The 6,779-nt window shown below is 47.4% G+C and overlaps 1 long non-coding RNA gene across 1 annotated transcript; it reads left to right on the top strand.

Moving 5' to 3' along the window:
* Positions 1-205: 205 nt before the first annotated feature.
* Positions 206-4,335, top strand: LOC132660405 (uncharacterized). Its single transcript, XR_013556994.2, has 3 exons — positions 206-438; positions 3,295-3,409; positions 3,968-4,335. It is a non-coding gene; the product is annotated as an uncharacterized LOC132660405 (long non-coding RNA).
* Positions 4,336-6,779: the final 2,444 nt, after the last annotated feature.

Genomic DNA, 6,779 nt, shown 5'->3' with positions numbered 1-6,779 from the left:
CGGGAGTGTGGTGGGGGGGAGAGGTGGGGTAAGGTGGTACTTCCGGGAGTGTGGTGGGGGGGAGAGGTGGGGTAAGGTGGTACTTCCGGGAGTGTGGTGGGGGGGTGAGGTGGGGTAAGGTGGTACTTCCGGGAGTGTGGTGGGGGGGAGAGGTGGGGTAAGGTGGTACTTCCGGGAGTGTGGTGGGGGGGAGAGGTGGGGTAAGGTGGTACTTCCGGGAGTGTGGTGGGGGGAGAGGTGGGGTAAGGTGGTACTTCCGGGTTCCTCTCGTTTCGCTGAGCGTAGCTGGAACTGCGGACATCCTGCTCGTGTTCCTAACTCGTCATCTCAGGTCCCTGTCAAGGGCGGCAGACGTGGGGCGAGGGCGGGCTGTGTGTGGACAGAGTGAGTGCTCGCCTCCTGCCCGCCTCCGGCGACCCTCTCTGCTTATCAGACGAGGCGAGATGCCGCCTTGTTTACAGGGGGAGTTAACCTAAGGGGAAACGTCTTGGGGAGCAGATGAGGCCAGACCTTTTGTCTCATACAAGTGAGATGTGAGCAAAATTTTAACGACCAGGGGGCAAACCAGGGTCTCTAGGAGTGCTTCTGCTACTGGGCTTAAACATCCGGCAGAATGCCCCTGTGTTATCGCTAAGGGCCTTAAGAAGTTGCTTCTTCCAGTGACAGCTCAGGGAGGTCACCCACCATGAAACAAAATGCCCTTCCTCCTTCCTGCTTTGTTAAGTGAGCACGGATGAGTCATTCAACCTTTGAGCCCGTTTCTTGAACTGAAATACAGTTAACGGGTGAGGATAATCCCGCCCTTTTGATTTCACAGCATTGATACGATGGGCAAAGGAAAGATGTGCGCACGAACACTACCTACCTCACTGCAGGAACTTCAGAGAATAGTCAAAGCTTCAGCAAGTTAGTCCGTACCAATTTCAAGTGATGCGGTCCTGCAGCGTCCCTCACTGCCACGCCATCAAGCCTCATGGGGAAAGCAAGCACTTTGCAGCAAATAGTAGCGCCTCCAGCCCAGACATTTCCACTGCCACAGCCTACCAAACATTTCAAGTTAACTCCAATTCTACATAATCTCTTCCAGGAGACAGAAGAGGAGGGGACATCTCTCAATTCATTTCGTGAAACAAGTATTTCACGGGCTAGTATCCTCCCGATATCAAAATCAGACGAAGACAGTACAAACAAAACACAACAAAACCCCCAAAGCCCTCTAGACCTCGTAAATATAAATGCCAAACTTCGTAACAAAATGCCGTATAGAATTCAGCATTTGTAAAAAATTCTATACCGGGACCAGGTTTATTTCTAACCCTCCGTCTACCCCTCTTATTGATGGCACTTATTTTTGGCACATTTTGTCTTCTGATTATTTACCATGTTGTTACACGTTGTCTGGTTCATAAATGTCTCCTCTAACCCCCAAACACTGCAATATCTTTGAGAACATAGCCTGTATCATATGTAGTATTTCTTTTGTTTACCTACAAAAATAGAAGCATTTTGCTGTGCACCCTTTAACAAATAACATCATACTCAAGATCAAAATAGGGGCTTTACAGGTGTTCATCGAATGGTCCCGTTTTTTGGGGAGGAAGGGGGAGCATATCAAGAAAAGCCACATCCACCTGCATTTAAGCAAATATGCTAGGATATGGTGATCTCAAGACAAAGAATTCTAATTTTTTTAATTAAAAAAACTTTAAGTTTATGTATTTAATTTGAAAGAGACAGAGACAGTGCAAGTGGTGCACTCTCTCATAGGGAGAGAGAATCACAAGCACAGAGCAAGCCTGACTCGGGACTCAAACTCACAAACCATGAGATCATGACCTGAGCTGAAATCAAGACTCGGATGCTTAAGTGACTGAGCCACCCAGGTGCTCAACAGAATTCTAATTTCAAGCAGACCTAAAATAACCTGTATCTGGGAAGCCTGGGTGGCTCAGCAGGTTGAGCGTCTCTCTCTCTCAAAATAAGTAAATAAACTTAAAATAAAATAACCTGTATCTTCATCAGTAAAGGTTATATAACCAGAGTTGTACTGACAGAACACATTAATGTCTTTGGGGAGAAGTGAAGCTATTGTTCTCTGAGTAAAGGTATTACAACTAACTGAATTTTATCAGAGAGCAATATATTAAGCCTGGTTAATTTTTTTAAATGTCTATTTATTTATTTTGAGAGAGAGAGAGAGAAAGGAACATGTGTGCATAAGCAGGGGAGGGGCAGAGAGAGGCAGAGAGAGGAAGAGAGAGGGAGGGAGAGAATTCCAAGCAGGCACTGAGCTGTCAGTGCAGAGCCCAACACAGGGCTCGAACCCAGGAACCATGAGATCATGACCTGAGCCGAAGTCAAGAGTCAGACACTTAACCTACTGAGCCCCGCAGGTGCCTACGTCTGGTTGATTCTTTATGTAGAAAACTACTTGTCTTCCACTTTGTTATGCTAAGGAAGGTACAGCAAATAAGTTTCCACGGAGTGAAATATGAAATTTCCACGATGGGATTTGCACACCCTGGGGCTGTGGAAAATGCGCAGACGCTGGAATTCTCGTCTGCAGTCTACTCACTGGCATGGGAATGTTGGGCATATGATTGTGCATCTCTGGGGTTCACCTTTAATAGATGTGGTGACTTACACTCCAGTGTCCTTGTGGGGATAGGAGATCCTGCGTGTGAGAAACACCTGATGCATCCGAAGTGGCAAAGAAATGCTATTGATAATTATTAATATGATTGCATAAAAGCACTTTGGATGGCTGGACAGAAGTCTGTCATGTGGACAGAAATGACAGAGGACAGCCACAGAGCAGCTCGCCCAACTTGCACAGGGCTCCCCACTCTCTCATGGTGCTCGCTCAGTCCTCCCCATTGAGGAAACCTCTCTCCTTTCTCCCTGCCCTCACTGCCTCATACTGCCATTTCTTTTCCCCTCGTGATGTCACAGCCAAACGTCTCGAAACAATGGTGTGTGGCAGAGACCTCCAGCTCAGGCCGTGGACACAGCAGTTGAGTGTTTGTCTCTACAGAGTAAATCCACCCGGTTCACACACGTACGGTAACCGTCTGCACTACAGATGAAACCAAGAACCGACAGAATCAGATACTTATAAATTTCAAATCGAGGAAGAAAGATTTGCAAATTAAGATACAATTTACAGCTATGCAATTAAGCCATATTTTTCCAAATATGGTTCCAAACTCAGCCTTTACACATAGTGAATTATACATGCGTGTATGGGGAGTTATTAGTTTGTGTTATTCACTTTTTTAAATTATGCTGTTTCAGATGCTTTGGAAAAGCAAAGAGCCCCAGGAGCAGTGTGAAAGCCAAGGAACAAGCTTCCGTTCCCTCACCCTCACTCGGTTCAGCTGTGCACCAGTCAATGGCAGTTGTGACCACGGTGAGTCACAAATTGATTTAAATAGCGCAACTAGAATGAACAAAAGTAAAGCATGATAGAGGACATCAGAGAACAGTGCACAAAGTAGGATAAATAGTACTTCGTGAATCTTTAAAAAATTGTGGCAAGATATATATAAAATGTGCCATTTTAACCATTTTGAAGTGACGTTAACCACATTGATAGTGTTGTGCTACCATCACCAATATTTCATGAGACTCTTGCTGCGTGTGTGTGTGTGTGTGTGTAGTGGGCTGTGATATAAAATGTATTTCTTTTTTTTTAGAGGCCTGAGCTTGGGTGGCTCAGTCGGTTAAATGTCTGACTTCGACTCAGGTCATGATATCACAGTTCATGAGTTTGAGTCCCAGATCGGGCTCTGTGCTGACAGCTCGGGGCCTGGAGCCTGCTTCAGATTCTGTGTCTCCCTCTCTCTCTGCCCCTCCTCCGCTCTTGCTCTGTTTCTCTTTCTAAAATAAATAAATATTAAAAAAATAAAATGTATTTCTTTTTTTTAAATAGACTATTTTTTTTTAAGTGTATTTATTTATTTTTAAGGAGGGAGAGGCAGAGAGAGAGGATCCCAAGCTGGCTCTGTGCTGTCAGTGTAGAGCCTGACTCGGGGCTCAGTCCCGCCAACCGAGACTGTGACCTGAGCTGAAATCAAGAATTGGATGATCAACCGACTGAGCCACCCAGGCGCCTCTAAAATGTATTTCTTACTGTGTGTCATGGTGTTTGTAAAAAGCATGAAAACTCTGCATTAGCTCACTTTTCATGTATGTAAAATAATGGGAAGGGCATTAACTATGAGACTTCAGTGGAACCCGAGTGGTAGAGAAACCCTCTACACCTAAAGATGAGGAGAAGATTCTAAACGAAAGTGTAAATTCAGATATTTGACCTAATGAAAGATTTGAAATGCGTATTTGTGTCTGTGCGTGTGTGTCCCACATTTGTTCACCCGATGGGTACGTGGGTGTTGTGCTCTGAGAGTAACACCCCCAGAGTTGGGCGGGGGGAAGGTCACCAAGTGTCATCCTTTGAAACCGAAGGTGAAAACGATGGACAGAAAGTGCCTGCTAGGTGGCAGCTCCCAACTGCAGTAACTGTCCCTGTCACCAAGGAGACCCAAGTGTTTCACTGAGTGGATTAAGGAAACAGTGTTTCCTACATCTAATCAGAGTGACTAAAATATATCCAGAGGAAAACACCATTGTGATAATGCCAATGTATGGAAAAGTATAATTCACCCAACTCTGGCATGTGGTATCTAAGGTTATAAAGTTGTCAAAACAAACAGACAAAGAAACAAAAATAGCTGTCACCATGGAATCCAGAAAAAAAAAAAAGGTACAAGTGATAAGAATTCCCTGTCTGCTGCATTTGCTGTGTGTAGTGAATGGTGTTAGAAATAAAGGCAGCTCTGGGGCGCCTGGGGGGCTCAGTCCGTTAAGTGCCCAACTTCAGCTCAGGTCACGATCTCACGGTTTGTGGGTTCGATCCCCATATCGGGCTCTGTGCTGGCAGTGTGGAGACTGTCTGGGATTCTCTCTCTCTCTCCCTCTCTCTCTGCCCCTCCCCCCCCCCCTTTCTGTCTCTCTCTCTCTCTCTCAAAATAAATAAATGAACTTAAAAAATAAATAAAGGTAGCTCACTAAGAATTGACAGAAGCTTATAGGAGGCTGGTGAGTGAGTTAGCAAAGTTGGGATGATCTCTGTTCAGCAAGCATTCACTAATACCAGTCACTGTGACAAATGGTGAAGGTGCAAATTCTAAGATCAAGCTCCTGCCTTTGCAAAGTTTATAATAAGCCAAAGATAAAGTGCACCCATAAGTGGGGTTTCTGTGCCTCACAGTGAGAGCTGTGTTACAGGTTCACCCCGCGTGGGGCGGGAGCATGAATGATGACCTGATCAGCTGGCAGTGGGTTGGAGGCGGGTATTCCGGGAAGTCTTCCTGGAGGAGGTCAAAGCGTCTGAGTTACGTCTTGGAAAGAATGGATGAGTACTGGCCAGAGGAAGAAGGGAGAGACAGAAGGGGAAACACACAGAGGTGCGGGTGGCTTAGTGTGCTCAGGGAAACTCTGGCTGGTTCCACGATCGGGGAGGGGAAATTTCAAGCCCCATCAGGTGGTTGTGGTTAATGTTTAAAAACGGAGCCTATTGTTACTTGGGGGCTCCCCTCTTCACAACAGGGGGGGCATCTTTGAGGACTGGGTGGGGGGTCTATTTCACAAAACAATGAGGCAGAGAGTCTTCATTAGAGAAATTTGCGAGGGGACACGCCCACTTGTCTGCAGACTTGTGTGCGCAACCGCGGGCACCTGGCGCCACCTGTGCTCAGCCTTCGTGAAGGGGCGGGGCCCCCAGCTCCAGGCGGGATGAGGCTCACCGAGGCAGGGGAATGACTGCCTGGAACACAGGCAGCACTGTCTAGACAGTGGCTCTCTCTCCCCTTGGAGGGATGCCTCTCATTTCTTCAGAAGTTGAGTGTTCAGGAATATCGGGTTAAAAAGAACATCTACTTTGCCAGGTCTGCGAGATTAAAATGTTCCTAAGTTAATAATAAAAAACAAATGCTTATTAAGTCTAGTTCTCTGCCTGAAACATCCAAGCTGGGAAGTGTCTTCAGAATGTCTGTGTCTCGTCAAGTCCTTCCTTGTATGAAGCCACAGGCAGACAATCATGGCGAAGTGCAGTCTTTTCCCGGGCCTGGACTGATACTTGGGCCTTTCAGCACTGGGTGGGGCCGCTGTCCCAGAAGGGAATAGCGTGAGTCTAGGCTGTGGGTCCAGGCGGCACCCTCCGCCACCTGGGCTTACTTCCAAGGGAGACCCAAATCCAACCGCAGAGGCCTTGAAGGGCCAGCCTAGGTCATCATTGCGTGTCTTCACGCAGGAGCCAGCCTGAGGATGTCACAGAGCATGCTGCCTAACCTTCTCGAGAGAGAGTCCTTCTTTCCAGAATTCTGTACTCAGGTAACCTGCACCTCCCTTGCGGCCCCTCAGGGGTATGACTCTCCCTTCCCCTCACTCCTTGCCCTGAGGCCTCCCCCCCTCCAGGCTGGCACCTGCTGGCATGCCCACCCACTCTCCCAGCCTTCCCAGCTTGGAGACCCAGGGGTCTCTCCCAGGACCCTCTTCTCTAGCCAGAAGGCTGTGGCATGCCCCGGGAGGCAGTCCTTGGCTTTCACTGCATTTGACCAGTACCTGTTCATGGACTATGCAAGATCTCTTCACCATGTTTTTATTATCATGGGGAATTTAAAACACATGCAGAAGAGGGGGGTAGTTTCAAGAACCCTCATCGTTGGAGCACCTGGGTGGCTCAGTCAGTTAAGCGGCCGACTTCGGCTCAGATCATAATC

Source organism: Panthera onca, chromosome B4, assembly GCF_046562875.1.
Source record: "Panthera onca isolate mPanOnc1 chromosome B4, mPanOnc1 haplotype 2, whole genome shotgun sequence".
In the NCBI taxonomy this organism is placed as follows: domain Eukaryota; kingdom Metazoa; phylum Chordata; class Mammalia; order Carnivora; family Felidae; genus Panthera; species Panthera onca.
Note: the sequence above shows the minus strand (reverse complement) of the source record. Positions and strands in the feature narration are given on the sequence as shown.